At 36.7% G+C, this 19,789-nt stretch overlaps 1 protein-coding gene and 1 pseudogene across 9 annotated transcripts in view; one reads left to right on the top strand and one right to left on the bottom strand.

Annotated features, from left to right (window-relative positions):
- Positions 1-19,789, top strand: part of EHBP1 (EH domain binding protein 1) — a 310,384-nt gene that overhangs the window by 80,772 nt on the left and 209,823 nt on the right. The window lies entirely within an intron of this gene.
- LOC102768720 lies at positions 13,941-15,474 on the bottom strand (annotated as a pseudogene).

The raw sequence follows: 19,789 nt of genomic DNA, 5'->3' as shown, positions 1-19,789 counted from the left end.
TGGCTGCTCCAGTCTGCATTCCCACCAGCCATGTACTAGGGAGGTTTCCCTTTTCTCCACATCCTCACTAACACTTGTCATGTGATGATTTGTTGATGATAGCCATTCTGACAGGTGTGAGATGGTACCTCATTGTCGTTTTGATTTGCATCTCTCAGATGATTAGTGACTTTGAGCATGTTTTCATATGTCTCTTGGTCTTCTGTATGTCCTCTTTTAAAAAGTATTTAGGTCTGTTGCCCATTTTTAAATAAGAGATGGATTTTTAATGACATTTTAATATATATAAATAGCCATCTTAAGAATATTTATGATGTTTAGATATCTAAACTACAGATGGCTTTAAAATAGGGTTTTTTTTTAATGTGAATGTGTGTATGTCCTATCATTCAAAAAATAATACTCAGCAGCAAAGCTTATTCTCGGCATATTGCTAACTAGTTAGAACTTTGCTCATAAAGCACTTTTGTCTCAGGATTTCTGAATGTGGTTGTGTAATATATAACCAGCCTTCTCCTTACAATCTAGATACAGCATTGGACACTACTATAATAGGTTAAACTTAGAAATTAATATTGGCGTACAAGTACTCCTTACAGCACATCATTTCAGATCTCTGCTTTTAAGGTATGTCAATTACTACAGTTAATTAAAGAGAGCTGCATATACTGCTGTTTAAACCAATTTAAAGCATTGGGCATGTATTTCCAGTTATGTGAGCTACAGAATGATTATACCTTAACATGAGCTCTGTCCCTATAAGCCTGTAGTGTCCCACAGTTCAGATAGATTAGTGATTCAGATTCCTTTCTCAGTCCCTAAACATCCATCTTTTTGCTTGTTTTTGGAGTGATGGAAATGTAAGTGTATATCACTGATTTCTACATTGTAGAATAATGTTTTACACATAGTAAGTGGACCCTCAGTGAGTGTTTGAAAACGATTTGTCACGGATTTACATATTAAGCTTGTGGATTTTCTTTTAATTTTACCTTAGCTTGTTATTTAACTTTTCATGGGTAGCCTTCTCTTTGCCTGCTGATTTTAGGCAGCTACTTAGGGGTAGGAAGAATTTTTTTTTTAAATAGACATACTCCGCAAGATTTTATACATTTATAAATATCCAGTAAACGGGTAAGTGGGTATCCAATTGTTTTCATTTTCAATAAACTTGGAATGAAAATTTTAAGCCCTGCTACCTGAAGAATTCTTAATTTCATGCCGAAAGAAGACATCTGTTTTGGAGTCTGTGAGTCAGATGTGCTTGGAATAATGTACTAATAAAATTCATATATATAACTTTTTTGTTCTTTAGACTCTTTTAAGAGCTTAGTGGATCTTTTAAAAATTGTGTATTACACATCCAACAAAATGGCAATACAAGAAATATTTAAAAATGAAAAATTATTCATTTTTAAAAATTATTCAATTTTTAATAAAAATTGATTTAGGTTATTTTTTGTTTCATTTCATAGAGTAGATAAAATTTGTAACTAGTGTTATTACATTTCTTATTTTAAAATGTGTATTATACCTTTGTCATTTTCAGGCTTTTATTGAAATGCTTTGAGAGCTGATACTTGTGTATAAGTATAAAGAGCAGCTCCGCACACAGAACTGCTTCCCAGGTGTGAGCTATGAGGGGACCTCGATTCTCTCTGCCGTGACTCTCACTTTGGAATTTACTCCAACAATAGCTTGACCTAGTGAAAATCTATAGGGCTTCAGATTATTATACAAAACCCATCATTCACTTAGGCTTTTGGAATGGTCTTGTTGATTCAAGGACAGTTTTGGTGACTAGATTCAGAGTTCAGTTTAGAAGCAGATTTTCAATGGATACGTGTCAACAAGAAGATCATATAAAATGAAAGTGATGACTAGGGGGTGTGTATGATAAAAATGAAATAAAATTGAAGAGTGCTACCTGAGATTGCTCAATTTAATTTTGTAGAAAGGTCTTATTACCTTTCAGGAGTTTGAAAATAATACGTTTAAACTGGTAGTGACATTTATTTTATAATGTTTCCAAGTTCCATGTGATTTACTAAAGAAAGAAGGGAGAAATATAAAATTAAATTTCTTTATTTTCCAATGTAAAAAAATAAAAAGGAAGAATATTTAGTTGCCAAACATATGTGTTAGGAAGGAAGGAAAATGAGAGGAAAAGGAATCTGTACTAATGTCAGAGCAACTGTCTGCTTAAGTTAAGCCCTGGATCTGAAATTTTGCTTACTATAAATTTTTATGGTATCATCAGGTAGTCCTAGAATATCCAAAACACATTTTTCTTCACCTCACCCCTAATTTTTATCTCTTGTTTAATTCTTTCTTTATATATTGCTACTACTAGCAATTTAGGACTAAAATGGAGATCTAAAAACTGATTTCAAATCCATCCTTTCTTAAATTCTCTTCTTCAGTTGCCAGTTTCTAAATAATCCATCACATTTTTCTCTATAAACCTTTATTTTTATATATCCCACCCTATATTGGTGGACCCAATTAGTGAAAACCTACTCAAAAGTCAGTCATAATATAGTATAAATCATGTTACTGGTTTTGACTACCTTTTCTTTAAGTCAAACAGGTTGTTGCAGAAAACTAAATTGCTAAAATTAATATTTCTTGTTGACTAGATAAAGTAATTTTACTTTAGAAAAGTGATTTTACAAAAATTAAGATAGGATAAATTTGCATATCTCACTTTCTTCATATGTGTTTCTATAATAAGAAAACTTCTCTTCCAAATGAATATTATGTTTTAAACATTGTACATCTGAAAAGTAAAGACACTTTAAGTGACTATTTGTGAGGCTAAATTTGGGTACTTATTTTTAGATATCCTAAACTTTAGAAACTGATTTTACAGAATAGCTACTTTTTACTCAGTTTCTTAAAAAAGTATTTTTAAAAGTCTCACATGTATAAAAATTAAAGAAAATAATAGTGATTTCTTCTGTCATATTTGATATAAAATCTTCTTTAAATAAATTTTTTACCACTTCATCAAAATTAAAATGCTAAATAGATAAGTTCACAAAGCCTATTTTGAATAAAGAGACAAAAAGTACATAGTATTTTTCCTAGTTTCTAAGGTGGATAAAGTCTGCACTCCCATTTACTTAAATGCGTTTGTTGTTTGTGAGCCCAAAACATGTATAAACCCTTTGTTTTACCATATGTATATTTAAATAAGCAACACTTAATATCTTCTCCATGTGAAGTGAGATATTTCCTTAACACTAACACAAGTCAGTTCTCAGCCAAAGCAAATAGAAGAATGAATGCTTTGTTAATCATCCGTAACTAATGTGTGTATACACAGGGGGAAAAATCAAATCTGTTTTTGACAAGAACCTTTTGATGGAATTTGCAAAAAAAAAAAAAAAAAAAAAAAAAGGGAGAAGAAACTTTTATATAGGCCAGGTCCTTCTAATTTATGAGTTTAAAAATTTTGTTTTTATTTTTTTAAGTACAGGCACTTGGTAACAAATCTAACAGTATAGAAGACCTTTTAATGAAAATCAACATTCTTCTGCCCTTTCCCTTCCTATCTCCAACCCTCTCCAAGAGGCAGCCTCTTTTAACTGCTCTAGATTCTCGTTCTTCTGGTGGTTGGTTCCTTCATGATTCTGGTTCTATAGGATATACTTGTACTCTATTTCAAATGTTGTCAACTTCAGACAACATTTATTGAATCTCCAGTTCAAATTGCACATTCCTGGCTAGCAGCATTTCAGAAATGCATATAGTCATTCCCTATCACTTTTTTTGATCCACATCCTTTCTTGATAGTTTCTCAAGGGATTAGTACATTTCCACCATTGTGCTCACCATTGTTCCCACCACTTCAAAAGTTTACTGTCAAATCCATTTCACCTGCTCTCTGATTCCTTTCCACTTTTTTTCCTTGTTAAAATCTATTTTACTATAGGCCCGTTGCAGGAAGATTCTTGCAAGAGTAGGGCTTCCTGAGATCGGAGCAAAGCAGAGAAGGGAGCGAAGCCTACCAAGGCTGGGCATAAGGAGCGTGATTTAAAACAGAGAGAGAGAGAGAGAGAGAGAGAGAGAGAAAGAGAGAGAGAGAGAGAGAGAGAGAAAGAGCAAGCATGCTATAAATTTGACTTGGTGGATTTCTAAGAGTTTAGCATTCTTCTCAAAGACTCTTAAAATAATGTAAATAAAAATAATAAATTCTGAAATGGCAATCTTTATCACCCTTCTGCCCCTTCTTGGCTAAGCTGGTCCTTTCTACTCTTTTCCCAACAAACCTCTTCAACATGATTCATATCCACTCTAATTTTTCCTAGGAGATAATTTGAATTTTAAATAGCAATCAGGATAAAAATGGAGCTTGGCATTTAACTTTAGGACTTTACTTTTACTATATCAGTTACTTCTAGAGAGTCTAGTACTTACTTTAGTCTTTTTTAAACAGTTTGGGACACTTCTTGGAAATATGCATGGAACTGTGTGACCCTGCCTAAATCTTTCTTCGCAGCATTATATGAATTACCTTTGTTAATTTCTGTTGCTCTAAAAAAGTCAATTGTAGCTCTGTGGTTAAGCCAGAAATCCTGCTTTCACAATACAGGTATTAGGTTGTGGATCAAGACTAATAGGTTATCATCAAATTGGTTTTCCATTTGTCATAAAAACTGTGGATAGAAAGACATTCTAGGATGTGAAATGCTTTGCTTTTTGAGGTAGCCTTAACTGTACTCTGAGGATATCTCTTTTCTTTGTTTCTGTGGTCAGGATTTACTATTCTGTCTTATCAAGTATCAAAGAATAAACATGGTTCTATGTTAATTTCCTGATTCAGCCCCTGGACTAATTGAATTTTTCCCTTTACAGAATATATAATACAATGTATAACTTTTTTTTTTTTTTTTACTTCATTTAACTAGATGCCTGATGCACTAGATTCGTGCACTCGGGGGGTCAGGGAGGCTCCCCTCAGCCCAGTCTGCACCCTCTCGCAGTCTGGGACCCCCTCGGGGGATAGCCGGAAGTCAGACATCCCTCTTGCAATCTAGGGTTCTTGCAGTCTGGGACTCTTCACTCCTTACCACCCATCTGCAGTGGAAGCAGGAGAGGCTCCCACCACCACCGCTGCAATTGCCAGCTGTGAACCTGGCTTCTGGCTGAGCAGTGCTCCCCCTATGGGAGTGCACTGACCACCAGGAGGCAGCTCCTGCATTGAGTGTCTGTCTCCTGGTGGTCAGTGCGTTTATAAAATATACTAGAGGCCCAGTGCACGAATTTGAACACCTAGAAAGGAACTGTGGGCTACGAGGCTGTGGTGGGCACAGGGGTGGGTCTCGGCCCATCCTCCGTGCCTCCGCCCCACCCCTCCCACTGCAGCCCCTGGTATCCTGTCTGTCAGCAGACCCACTCCCACTGCTGCCACTCACACCTGCTGATGGCGCGGAGCGATGGGGCCGGTGCCAGCAGCGTGTGTGAGCGGGGCTTGGCACTGTCAGCAGTGTGAGTAGCGGCTGCTGCCCCGATTGCCCCTCAGGAGCAGGGGGAGGTGGAGAAACCCTCAGGAGTGATCGGGGCTGGCAGCTGCCGCTCACACCCACTGACAGCACTGAGCGATGGGTGCTGGCAGCGGGTGCGAGCGGTAGCTCCAGCGCTGGCTGTGGGTGCAAGTGGGGCTATCGCCGGCAGCAGGTGTGAGTGGCGACTCCAGCACTGGCTGCCCTGGCTGCCAGTCAGAAGCAGGGGGAGATGGAGAATCCCTGAGGGGCAATAGGGGTCAGCAGCTGCCACTCACACCCACTGATGGTGCCAAGTGATCAGGGCTGGCTCTGGGTGCCGGCAGTGGGTGTGAGTGCCTGGTGGGACCGTGGCACGCGGGAGCAAAGAATTTTCAGTAACCACCAGAGGATCACCCTAATGACAGCAACTGGCAGCCCACTTTGGTATGGTGCCCTGCTCACCTGCTCTACCATCCCGCTGTGCCAATGTGCGCCATGTTCTGTGCTCTGCCGCCTGCTGCTGACACCTGCTATGTTCTGCGCACACCCCCTGGTGGTCAGCGCACATCATAGCAACTGGTTGTTCCACTGTTCGGTCTATTTGCATATTAGGGTTATATATATATATTTTTTCATAGCATTATACTATTTTCTAAGGAATCAGTGTAATTCCTGATTTTAAAGGAAGAAATAAAATTTTTGTTTTCTATGTTTCCATGTCTTTAGACTATCAGTATATATTGACATTTTAAACAGGAAAGAACTGACCAAACCTACTAAAAATATTGTTTTCTTATTGAAATGCCATGATCATAGGAGATTTTCTTTCCTATATTTTTATGTATAAGGAATTTTTTTCCTTTTAAAATAAAACAACTACTTCAAAAATAGCAAAGTAAGAATTTGCTTCAGTAAATTTTTTTTAATATATATTTTATTGATTTTTTTACAGAGAAGAAGGGAGAGGGATAGAGAGTTAGAAACATCGATGCGAGAGAAACGTCGATCAGCTGCCTCCTGCACACCCCCTACTGGGGATGTGCCCACAACCAGGGTATATGCCCTTGACTGGAATTGAATCCAGGACCCTTCAGTCCACAGGCCGATGCTCTATCCACTGAGCCAAACCGGTCAGGGCTGTTTCAGGAAATTTTAAGCCTACACCTACTTTATGTCTCACAAATTTGAAGTTTATTTTTCAAAATCAGAGGCAGTAATAATAATGCAATGATCATGAAATTTTTTTAAAATATATTTTATTGATTTTTTACAGAGAGGAAGGGAGAGAGATAGAGAGTTAGAAACATCGATGAGAGAGAAATATCGATCAGCTGCCTCCTGCACATCTCCTACTGGGGATGTGCCCGCAACCCAGGTACATGCCCTTGACCGGAATCGAACCTGGGACCTTTCAGTCCGCAGGCCGACGCTCTATCCACTGAGCCAAACCGGTCTCGGCATGAAATTTGAATTCTGACACTGAAGCTACCCGTGCCATTACTATGAACCTAAAAGCTATCCAGTTCTAAAAATAAATAAATGCTAAATGTGTTTCATTTTTAAAAAAATCTTAGATAACATTATCTTTCAAAAAGCTTAGCATAAACTTGAATTTTATTCTTAAATTATTTATTGTATTTTACTAAGCTTTCAATAGGAAATAGGAAGTAAAAATTTTCCCACTTTTTTGTTGTTGTTAATCCTCACCTGAGAATACCCCGCCCCCTTTTTTTTAAGCAAGTGGAAGGGAGGGGAGCGACAGGGAGAACATCGATGTGAGAGAGACACATAGATTGGTTGCTTCCTGCACATGACCTAACCTGACTGGGGACTGGGGATCTGAGGTATGTGACCTTGACCAGAATTGAACCCATGGGCTAACACTCTTAACCACTGAACCAAACTGGCTAGGGCAAATTTCCCACTTTTTTGTTATTAGCTCTTAAAATTAATTTTTTATATGAAAAGTAATAGATGGCTAAAGTTTTTTAAAGAAACTAATAGAATAAAAAGTAATTCTATCTCCCTACTTTGTTTATATTTTCTTTTCCTCAGAGAACTTACTATTAGGCCCCTATGTATATCTCCAGATATATACATATCACCTTTTAATACACAGTAAAAGCAGAATAATAATATTTGATATCTTGTTCTTTTCATTTAAGCATATACATTGATAGTTTTCAAGTATATAAGACATGCACTGTAAAATTTTTACTATATCATTATTTTTCCCCACATAAAACTTACTATTTTTCCTAGAGTTTTTAAATGTAAAGTTTTAATTACAAATGAATCATGGGTTTTATTCAGAATTTCAATGCAGTTTAATACTTGAATTTTATAGCACCTACCATTTGCAAAGCACTGTCATGCATTTCATGTATTTGATACTCTCAAAAACCCTGTAAATAAAACCCAATAATAGCGTGATTTGTTATGGGTTTAATGAAGTTCAAATTTTTTTCTTTCTTGAACGCCTCTTTTCCTAACTTCTAACTCTATTCTAATTTGTAAGCACAGGCAGAGGCGGATCTTTTCCTTTGTCTTCTAAGTTCTCCACCCTTGCCGTCCCCCTCTCCAAAACACACACTTTTTTAAAAAACTTAATGAATAGCGGTACACTGCTTTTATCTTCCCTAGCTCCTGTGATACTTTGGAGTCCTGTAAAAGGATGCTATTCTCTTCTTAGAAATATATAAATATTTAGGAAAACCTAACTAAATAATCATTCTTTTTTTGTCCTATGCAAACACATATTCTGATTGCTAAAATATGAACATGTAAACATCATATACAAGTCTTTGTTTTTTATTTTTTTAATCCTCACCTGAGGATATTTTTACATTGATTTTTAACACTAGAAAGACCGAAATTTAGTATATACCTGTATTGCCCAAAAGCAGTCAAAAACTGCATTGTGAAAGAATAATATCGGAGCACTCTTCACTTATGTTCCTTAGCTTTTCCAATAACTCACTTCTATTCGACATTTCTTTCATGAATTTTTGCCTCGTAGGCTCCACGAGCATATAAAATCCCAATAAATGCATGTATTTCCGGTAATGTTGTTGTCAAATCGTTCCTCAAAATTCGGCGGCCTTCTTCTTTTGTGCACTTTTTTAAAAATCCCCCCCGCCCCCAGCAGTCAAAATGACTGCTCTCAGGCAATATAGGTATAACACATATATATATACATATACCGGAAATGAAGGAGGGGGAGGTCACTACAATTATTAATAAACGCATTTATATGTTGTATAAAAAGTCACAAAATTCTAAGAAATTCTGTCATTATATACATCATCGTTTTTCTCTTTGAAATTAAAAAGCAGTCAAAATGACTTCCTTGGGCAATCTAGTGTTAAAGAGAGTGCAAGAGAAAGGAAAAGACAGAGAGAAATGTCATGTGAGAGAAACACATCGATTGGTTGCCTCCTGCATGAGCCCTGACCAGGGCCTGGGCTGGGGAGGAGCCTGCAACCAAGGTATGTGTCCTTAACCAGAATTGAACCTGGAACCCTTTGGTTCAGTGAGGGACTGTGCTCTATCCACTGAGCCAGACCGGCTAGGGCTTTTGTTTGTTTATTTATTTATTTTTAATTGTTTAAAGAATTAGATATAGTATTACATATGTCTCTTTTTTCCCCCCCATTGACCTCTCCCTGGCCACCCCCACCCCCCAGCACATGCCCTCACCCCCTAGTGTCTGTGTCTATTAGTTATGCTTATATGCATGCATATAAGTCCTTTGGTTGATCTCTTACCGCCCCCGCCACCTTCCCACTAAAGTTTGACAGTCTGATGCTTCTCTGTCTCTGTATTTATTTTTGTTCATCAGTTTATGTTGTTCATTATATTCCACAGATGAGTGAGATCATGTGATATTTATCTTTCTCTGATTGGCTTATTTCGCTTAGCATAATGCTCTCCAGATCTATCCATGCTGTTGAGAATGGTTAAGAGTCCTTTCTTTTTTACAGCAGCGTAGTATTCCATTGTGTAGATGTACCATCGTTTTCTAATCTACTCATCTGCTGATGAGCATTTAGGCTGTTTCCAAATCTTAGCTATTGTAAATTGTGCTGCTATGAACATAGGGGTGCATATGTCCTTTCTCATTGGTGTTTCTGGTTTCTTGGGATATATTCCTAGAAGTGGGATTGCTGGGTCAAATGGGAGTTCCACTTTTAATTTTTTGATGAAACTTCATACTGTTTTTTTTTTTACAGTGGCTGCACCAGCCTGCATTCCACCAGTAGTATTTGTTAAGATGTATGAGTTCTCTATAAATTTTGGAGATTAGGCCCTTATCAGATATAACATTGGAAAATATGTTCTCCCACGCAGTGGGCTTTCTTGTTTTGTTGGTGGTTTCTTTTACTGTGAAGAAGCTTTTTATTTTGATGTAGTCCCATTTGTTTATTTTCTCCTTAGTTTCCATTGCCCTAGGAGTTGTATCAGTAAAAATATTGCTACGACATATGTCTGATATTTTTTTAATTTTTTTATTGACTTTTGGAAAGAGAGGAAGGGAGAGGGAGAGATGGAAACATCTCTGTGAGAGCAAACATCCATCAACCACTACCTGCACTATCGAGCCTGCAACCCCAGCATGTTTCCTGACCAGGAATAGAACTGGCAACCCTTTGGTGTATGGCATGACACCCAACCAACTGAGCCACACTGGCCAGAGCAAATTTTTGTTTATTTTTAAAAGAAGTGTTTAGCCCTAGCTGGTTTGGCTCAGTGGCTAGAGCATCAACCTGCGGACTCAAGGGTCTCGGGTTCGATTCCAGTCAAGGACACATGCCCAGGTTGCAGGATCAATCCCCAGTGGGCGAGGGGGAGGGGGCATGCAGGAGATGGCCTATCAATGATTCTCTTTCATCATTGATGTTTCTATCTCTCCCTCTTTCTTCCTCTCTGAAATCAATAAAAATATATTTGGGAAAAAAAAGTGTTCAGATACTGCTTATAATTCTTCTCTTAGCTATACATGGCTTTTGTGTCATCACTTTGCGTGCAGTAACTTGGTGATAGTTGTTGTTGCTCGTGTTATAATTTGAGCACCAATAGCTTACTGGGCACCACACCAGAAACATCCCAGCCCTACGGACACAGTTTGATTGGCAGAAAACTAAATTCCCATAGAATGATAATGATTGCTTAAAAGCAAAAAGAACCAAATTCACATTTTTATCAATAGTTAACCTGAAATAACCCTTGCTAGATAATGTAAAAGTAAAAGTCTAAGATTTTAGTTTCCCGGATACTACCTTTTAGGGTACTTAGCTTTGCTGATATATTAATGAATAAACAAAAGTATGTCTGCTTAGTGTGGTGCTACCGATATGAAGGGCCAACTAAGTTCATTTCATTTAACTTCAACACAACTCCTTTTGCTTACAGGCAAACCTCTTTTGCCTTTTTAATAGTGGTTGGAGGATACCTACACATGAACTCTTTTTTGTCCTGCCCTCTCCTTACAAAAACAAAACCAAAAACCACTGCAGTGGTAGAACTGATGATATGTCTTGATAAACTTACAGCATTTTAAAGTTTCTAGACCTAAGTTTCCTTAGTCATCTGTAAACAGTGATAATAGCACCAGCCCTACCTATTTAACAAGATGTTAGTTAAGATCAAATAAATGATGATCCCAAAGTAGTTCACTAAACAAATGGTAAAAATAGTCATTACTTTTAAGTGCTATTATATCAAATGCTGTGAAAACATCAGTATTTTTTCTATAGTGTTTGGAATATATGGAAATAAAGAAAAAGATGTAAATGAAATTGAAAGCAATTATTTGTTTCATAGAATAATAGATTTCTGTGAAAATCTCGCCTCTTCTTTCTCTGCAGTTTGCCAGGTGCAGTCAGTTGTCTCTTCAGAGGCATTTTAGTGTAGTGGGTGTAGTGGTTAAGACTTGGACATTCTTAGCTGTGTAGTCCTGGGAAAATTGATGAACCTCAGTTTACTTATCTCTAAAATGTGAATAATGCTAGCCAACATATAAGCCTATGTAGTCAACACTACAAAAAGCATTAACATTTGTTTAGAACAGTGTTCAACACATGGTATGTTGTCATTATAGTTAGTTGTGCTGTTATTGATCTGACTTAAGCAGCAGCTAGAATTATAGAAATCTATGATGTAAGAAATGTTTAACGATTTCAACTACAGGAAAAGATCCCAAGCAGTGTGATATCACATGGTCTCTCTATCCTGTATATGAGAAATAGTCTTCAAGCTTTCATATTATTATTCTTTAAAGAAAAGAACTCTACATATGATTAGGATTAGTGAGATTATGCAATTTTTATAGAGAACTGTATAGTAGGTATACCACACAAACCATGTGTTATCTATAATTGCTTATTGAAAAGTTCCCTAAAACCAGATAAAGTATTTATTTGAAATGATAGTAATTTGAGGTGTTGATTCTTGCATTTTAACAATATTTGCTGAATTTTAGCTGAAACATTAGTTGATGTTACCTCTTCTCTTGCACTATATTATAGAAAAGTATGTCTTAACTTTATGTGATTGTTCAGCTTTAAATTTTAATTGTTAATTATGACTTTTCAACTTCAGAAAGTTTAAGACATTTTTATCACCCTGGAGCTAAAAAGCACTTTAAGAAATCACCTGCATATCTTTCTGCTCTTAGGCAAGGCTGTACCTAAAACATCACAGAAAGCTATGGTAATTATCTATATGGTTTGTGTGGTTTTTTTTTAATCTGAAGAAAGAAGGTCCTGCAACTTGCCCTGAAGCAAGCTCAACACTACAAAAATATTTAAGTATTTAATTGTACTGGAAGCTATGAAATGGAGGCATCAATATGAGGACCTATATACCTCTTTACCCTCACATTTCATACTCTTTTAGTTACCTGTGGGGGCCAATAACTTTTATTTTATGAAAACATATTTTTAGTGGTTTCAGAGAGGAATGAAGAGGGAGAGAGAGAGAGAAACATCCATGATGAGAAAGACTCATTGATTGGCTGCCTCCTGCATGACCCCTACTGGGGATCGAGCCTGCAATCTGGGCATATGCCCTGACCCCCTGAAATCGAACCGTGACCTCCTGGTTTATAGGTTAATGCTCAACCACTGAGCCATGCTAGCTGGGCTGCGGGCCAATAACTTTTTAAAAAACATCTAATCTACTTGGTTCAAAAGCAAGTAAACATTTGTGAAAACTGTGTTCCATGGCACTGGAACCTAGAAGTGCAGGAAAAGAAGTATGTATTCGTTCTAACACTGGTATTTAATTGTACCCTTCAGATAGGTTTGGAGTAGGCCATATGAGCTGCTAAAATAATTACATAAAGAAGGAGATGAAACATTCTGCATGGCCCTATGTCTCCTTTAGAAACAAGCACATTCAAATTCAGGTATTATATGTATCAGATTAAAAGTTCTCATGTGGTAAGAATACAAAAGTGCTATTTCATCACATATAGGTGAAAACACTATCTATAACTTCTAAAAACAAGTATTTTTAAAATACTTTTTGTGTATTTTTTAAAACAATTTTAAAGTCTTTTATTTTAAATTCAGTGTAAACATGTATACAATCTTAAAACATAAATTCAGGTGTTTTTTTTTTTTTTAGCTCAAATGATGTGAAACCTTTTGTTCTATTCAAAGGCCTCTATGTCTTTGAATTACAGTAACTTCTCCTTTGCTTGATACCTTGTAACTAGTGAGAGACTGTTACAGAGTGACTGTAATGTATGTACTGTGTTATAATACTTCCATAAATTAGGAAAGCCCTTTGTTTTTCAAAGCCTTGTTGTCTCCCATATAAGGAACCACAGTGTTAGAGTTCTGCTTTGTTTCAGAGAGGAAGGCCATCCTGCAGCATAAAGACTAGACAAGGTACATGCCACACACTGCCTCTCCCCTACAGCCTGGAGAGGATTTGGGGCAGAAGAGGTGGGACTAGACTTTTTGGTAGTGTCACACTGAAGCAGACTGGATAAGAAAGGTCAGCTGTTGTTTCTTTTATCTTCAAACTGATGGAAGTTTAAGCAAAAGCAATTAACCATGCCATAACATTCAAACAGAAGTATGTCAAAATGTAGTATTTACTGATGAGTTATAGGATGGGTAAATTATTTTTACTTACTACTTAAAACTTGTGTCTTTTCCAAATTTTCCTCAAAATGCTCTGCTTGTTTTTAATCAGAAAAACAGCCCTGGGTTATCAGTTTTTACAAAGAGAAAAGTAAAAAAGGAGCAGGCTAGGTCCATGGCAGGGCAGATCTGAGAGGCTAAAGACAAACGGGTACCAAGGCTTGTTACGCAAGAGAAAGAAAAAAACAAAACAGGCTTCTCTGCAGAATGCTGGCTGTGGAGTATGCTTCTGTCATATGGTGGTACTTCTGTAGTGCACGGATCCAGTGCTGCATTGTTTTTTATGCCATCTCAGTTCTCATGATGTGGCTGTTGTGGAATTACTGCGTTTTACCACAACTTCATATTGTTTTTGTGCTTTTACTGTCTTCAAATTTGGGCGACACAACTGCAGTGTAACCGTCAGTGGAGGCTTCTCTTGAAGAACAAAAGGCTATGGAGAATATTTCATTCACTTCTATCAGCCATCCTTGAACACAGCTAGATATGGTATATTCTTTCCCATCTGAGCAGTAAATCTTACACAGAAGTGCAAGTTCTGTTAGAAACTGTGCCCCCTATATAAATTTCCCAGAGACCCTGTTTTGAAGTCTGCTACAGTTGGTACTGATTTGATAGGAAATGCTTTTGTTTTTCCACTTCGAAGAACTGGATGAGATTCTGCCAATGTGATGACACGTATTCGGTTGAAATGCTGTAGTATATAGTGGTCCTCACAGGGTTTTCCTTTGACATCCACTTTGTACCAGTAAGTGAAGATATGATCCACAAGTGATGGCACCACTGACTCCATGGCCACCAGTTCAGTAGCTAGGGTGACCTGGGGCACCGCTACCTATGCCCTCAGAGACCCAAGCACTTCCTCTCAATAGTTTTTATGTTAGTCATGTGTATCTCATAATTGGATGTCCCTTCTCCTTTTTGTAGTGATGGCATTGGTGATATTTGAATTTTGAAGCCATAGGCATGATACTTTAACCCTAGATTGTCTTAATGTATTCTGGTGTCCCTGAAAAATGTCATTTACCTTATGTTTTAAAAATGGTATAGTCTGTCTCTGGTGATAGATAAAGCAGATTTCCTATCTTTTATTTTTCTTTAATGTCATTTTAATACCAAATCTGTAGTGACTCTTTAAAGAATGTTAATAACAGATTTTTGTTTTTAATGGTTTGAGGATGGTATTTCAGCTGCATAGTATATAAAAACCCAGGTCTGTCTCCTGCAATTGCTGGTTAAGACATGTTAAACACCATCTGCTTGTGTTTTATATTTGACTAGAAGCCCCATGCACGAAATTTGTGCAAGAGTAGGCCTTCCTTCTCCCAGCTGCTGGCACCGGCTTCCCTTTGTCACCCAGGACCCGGTCTTCCCTGCAGGCACCCAGGACCCAGCAGGCACCTGGGACCCAGGCTTCCCTGGCAGCCCGGGCTTCATCCGGAAGGATGGGAGGGCGTCCGAAAGGATGTCCAGTCTAATTAGCATAATATGCTTTTATAATTATAGATAATTTTCCATAGTCTATATACACTGTCTCTTGCAAAAATTCTTAGGTATAGTAGTTGTGATGTGACTTAAACCAAGATAATAATTTGTTAATCTTAGGGGTTTTATTTTGCTGTCTTTAGTAGATAATGGTGGCCACTGAAACAGTTAAAGGTATTTCTTTGCAACTTTACTACCAAGTTATAGAGAAATGACCACATTCTGTCACATACAGATATTTTTTAAATGAGAATTCTTTAGCATGCCGAACCAAAGCAGTATATAACAATCTGTTCTGTAAGGTCCAAGAAGGAAGCTTTGAGCTCTTCATTGAGGCATTCCAACATCACCTTACATGAAAGGTTCAGTAAAACTATATACACAACATTCATAAGGCAAGATTCAGTTACCTTTGCACTCAGCATCAGGCAACCAGAAGTGCTCCCAAACCAATGGCAGGGTATAGGACTGGTAAAGGATCAACTCTGGGGACCATCTCTAAATGTAAAGGCTATATACTTTGCTGGATTTTTATAACCTATTTATTCAAGGGTGGAAAATAACTATAAAGTATTTAATTTACAAATCCTAATATTTAATTTTAATAATGAAAGCCCATTTCTAACATTCATCTTGTTAACTAGCAAGCTGTTCATTTTACCAACAAACCCCATTTCTGATATTTACTGTGAAAATTAGTAATGTCTCAAGTGTTGATCACAATTTGAAGAAAATAAGTGCTTGTGGTTACTGCCTCTAGAGCAGCGGTTCTCAACCTGTGGGTCGCGACCCCTTTGGTGATTGAACAACCCTTCACAGGGGTCGCCTAAGACCATCCTGCATATCAGATATTTACATTACAATTCATAACAGTAGCAACATTACAGTTATGAAGTAGCAATGAAAATAATTTTATGGTTGGGTCACAACATGAGGAACTGTATTTAAAGGGCCAGAAGCTTTCAGTCCGCAGGCTGACGCTCTATCCACAGAGCCAAACCGGTTTCGGCAGGAACTGTATTTAAAGGGCCAGAAGGTTGAGAACCACTGCTCTAGAGGGTAGCTGTCTGATACAATGCTCCCCTTCATGTGGTTTCTCAGCTAGGACATTTGACTGCCCCTGAAGTTGAAGTTTAACTAAACTAACTTACAAATTCATACCTATCACACCATCTATTCTGGTTGGATTACAGATATCATAACAGGAATGTTGTTAAATATTTAAAAGAGAAGACATATTATTATACGTGTCACTTTAAAAATATATATATATTTTATTGAATTCTTACAGAGAGGAAGGAAGAGAGATAGAGAGTCAGAAACATCGATATTAGAGAAACATCGATCAGCTGCCTCCTGCACACCCCCTACTGAGGATGTGCCCGCAACCAAGGTACATGCCCTTGACTGGAATTGAATCTGGGACCTTTCAGTCCGCAGGCCGACGCTCTATCCACTGAGCCAAACCAGTCAGGGCTACATGCCACTTTTCACTGTGTTTTAAAACTTTTAAAAATGTGTTTCAAAATATATTTGAGCAACAAATAAAAATACATGTAATCAGTTTAGTTATTCATTGGTGTTCTTCAGAGATTTGAGATCTGGCTTTTAATTTTTTTGATACAATTCTTAGTAAATTTTATTGCTAGTATTTAGAATCATGATTACCTGTCTGTTATTAAGTGGCATAATTTGCTTAAACTAAATTTTATAATTTATTGCCCTTTTTATCTTATAGAGTTTATATATTTGAATTTTACAAGTAGATTGGTTAGTTTTACATTTTTTAACTAGAGACCAATAGAATCCATGCATTCATTCAACAATTACAGAGCACCTGCCACATGCAGGGAATTGTACTAAACTATTATATACTGGTAATTCTCAAACTGTAGTATGCATTAGAATCATCTTGGGAGCTTCTTAGATCTTAAGTGAGATCCAGGACTTTGAATTTTAACAAATATCTTAGGTGTTATGGATGAAGAGGGTCCCAGTCCACATTCTGAGGAACATAGTCTAAGAGATAACTAATTAAGCAGACTAAACACTAACTGTGAAGAGGCTCACAGTCTGGTGGAGACAAACAAGGAAACAAAACTAGTAATTGATGTCATATGGGGTGACATGCAGGGAATTCTAACTCTGGTTGAGGAATTAGGGAGGCTTCTCAAAATATTGGATTTCTTAATTCAGTGGTTCTCAATGTGATGGGGAGGACATTTTTGCCCCCTAGGGAACATCTGGCAATGTCTGGAGACTTGATTATCATGATTTGGTGGGAGAGGGCCAAGGTTTGCTACTGGCATCTAGTGGGTAGAGGTCAGGGATGTTGCTAAACATTCCATAATGCATAGGAAAGTCCCCCTGCAAAAAAAGAAAAAAGAATTATTTGGTTCAAAATATCAATAGTTCTGTGCTTGAGAAACCCTGTTTAATTATTTTCCCTTTATCTCCTTAATGTCTGTTGCTCCTCTCCCCCTATGCCCTGCACACATAGTTTTTAGAAATTGCACAAGTATTAAATTAGAATACATGATATTAAATGTGAACAGATGATTATTTTAAAATATTTAAACAATAAACAAATATATAAAGTAAAAAAGCTCTCATAATTCTTCTACACATTTTTTCATGAAATTACTTGCACATATAGTTTGAGGTGGGTAGATTTCTGTTTTGTTTTTAAATGGGATCATACTTGATATATTGTTTTGTGCTTGCTTTTCTCACTGTACTGTGTGTAATTGCTGCATAATTTTCCATAGTATAAATGGATGTACCATAATGATTTAACCAATCTTCTGCTAATGCATGGTAAGGTTGTTTTCAGTTTACCTGATGGTGTTATAACTAGTACTTCATTGAAATTTATGCACATATGCACTGTAGAGTCTCAGATTCTGGGATAGATTCCCAAAAGTGGAGTTGTTTAGTCAAAGGGGATATTTATTTCGTTTTGATAGTGCTAAAGAAATATCCTCGTAATAGACTATAATTATTTCTGTTCCCACTAAAATGATTGAAATGCCTATTTTCTATACCCTGACCAACACTAGATATTACTGGACTTTTTAATTGTCACTATGATTAGTGATAAAGAAGATGAAGAGTTTTCTGAGCTTCTAAGCAGTGGGGGAGAAATCACAGAAGAAAATATACATAGATTTATCTACATAAAAATCAAAACCAATATATATGCATATATATTTAAAAATCATAGTAAGCCCTTGCCAGTTTGCTCAGTTGGTTGGAGCATTGTCCCTTACACCAAAAATATTTCGGGTCCATTTCCTGGTTGGGGTGTGGATGGGAGGATGGGAGGCAACTGATCGATGTTTCTTTCTCACATTTATCTCTCTCTCTCTTCCTCCCTCCTCTTTTTCTCTCTCCCTTCTTCTCTCTCGAATAAATCAATGGAAACAAAAGCATTGACGATTAACAACAACAAAAAGATGTTCATTGTAGCATGAGTTCTAAATGACAAATGTGAAGTGACTTAAATGTTCATTAATAGGGAATACTTTATGTAAATTTGTGCTGTAACCATATTTCAGAATGATATGCAACTTCTAAAATTTAGGTTTGCAGGGTTATAATTTTAAGCTTAAAAACATAAGATTTTACAAATAGTAAGCTATTTTTAAAAAATGAGAAAATTTGTCAAATATTAACAGTGGTTTCAGCTAGTGGGTAAAGTTTTGAGTTCTTTTTTATACTACCCTATGTATTTATAATTTTGTTTAATGATTTTTTTCTTATAAGAAAACAAGATACCTCATTAAAGAAAGATGATCACCCTCATAGAGTTATGGGAGATGAAATCTAAGTGTGTATGAGCCTACAGAAAGGGCAACAAGTCCAGAGAGTAAAGCAATGGTCTGTTCACAGATGATGCTTGAATTTAGGAAAAAGTGGCGTTGAAGATAGAAAATTGCTTTCCAGATTCTGGAGAGATTTAGCAGTTAGAGCAAACTTAGTTTTTGGTGAGTCCTGGGATTGGGAGGCTTGATGGAATGTGGTAAAATTCACGAAGGAGAAAACTAAGGGGAGAAATAGCACAAGGAATAGAGATGAGTTCAGTTTGGCTATGTTGAGTTAAGATAAATAGTGGGCACTGAATGCTTTGATCTGGAAGTCAGGAGTAGGTCTGTCTAGTTATGAAGATTTGGGAGTCATTATTAGCATACACATTCAAATTCTGGCCATGAATGATATAACCCTCAGGTATCAGATCTTTAACAGATTATCTTATTTCCCTTAGAACATCTACTGAAAACTAATGGAAAATTCTGGTAGTGTAGTTCCTAGTTAAGGTTAACATATATATATTAGTATGAATAAGCTTTTAGGGTTTTAGGAGTAGGGATTGATATAACTGCTCTTTAGCAACTTTGTAGTAGACTTAATTTGAAGGTGGGTCACTGTAATAACTTTTTTTTATGGACAACTTACAGCTGGTTTAGACCTTTGATTTGAATACTTTAACTTGTATTTTTATATATCTCTGGAATTTCCCTCTATTTGAGAAGGTTGCAGTTTTTTATTTGGATTTTTTAGAGAGATGTTATATTTCATTCTAAAATAAATATATTTTTATAAATGTTTTTGAGTACATATTTAAACATATTTTTAAATTCTTTCAGTTCACAGTTGTGCTAC

This window comes from Myotis davidii, unplaced genomic scaffold, assembly GCF_000327345.1.
Source record: "Myotis davidii unplaced genomic scaffold, ASM32734v1 scaffold6, whole genome shotgun sequence".
Classification (NCBI taxonomy): domain Eukaryota; kingdom Metazoa; phylum Chordata; class Mammalia; order Chiroptera; family Vespertilionidae; genus Myotis; species Myotis davidii.
The sequence above is the reverse complement of the archived record's forward strand: the minus strand, read 5'-3'. Positions and strand labels throughout refer to the sequence as shown.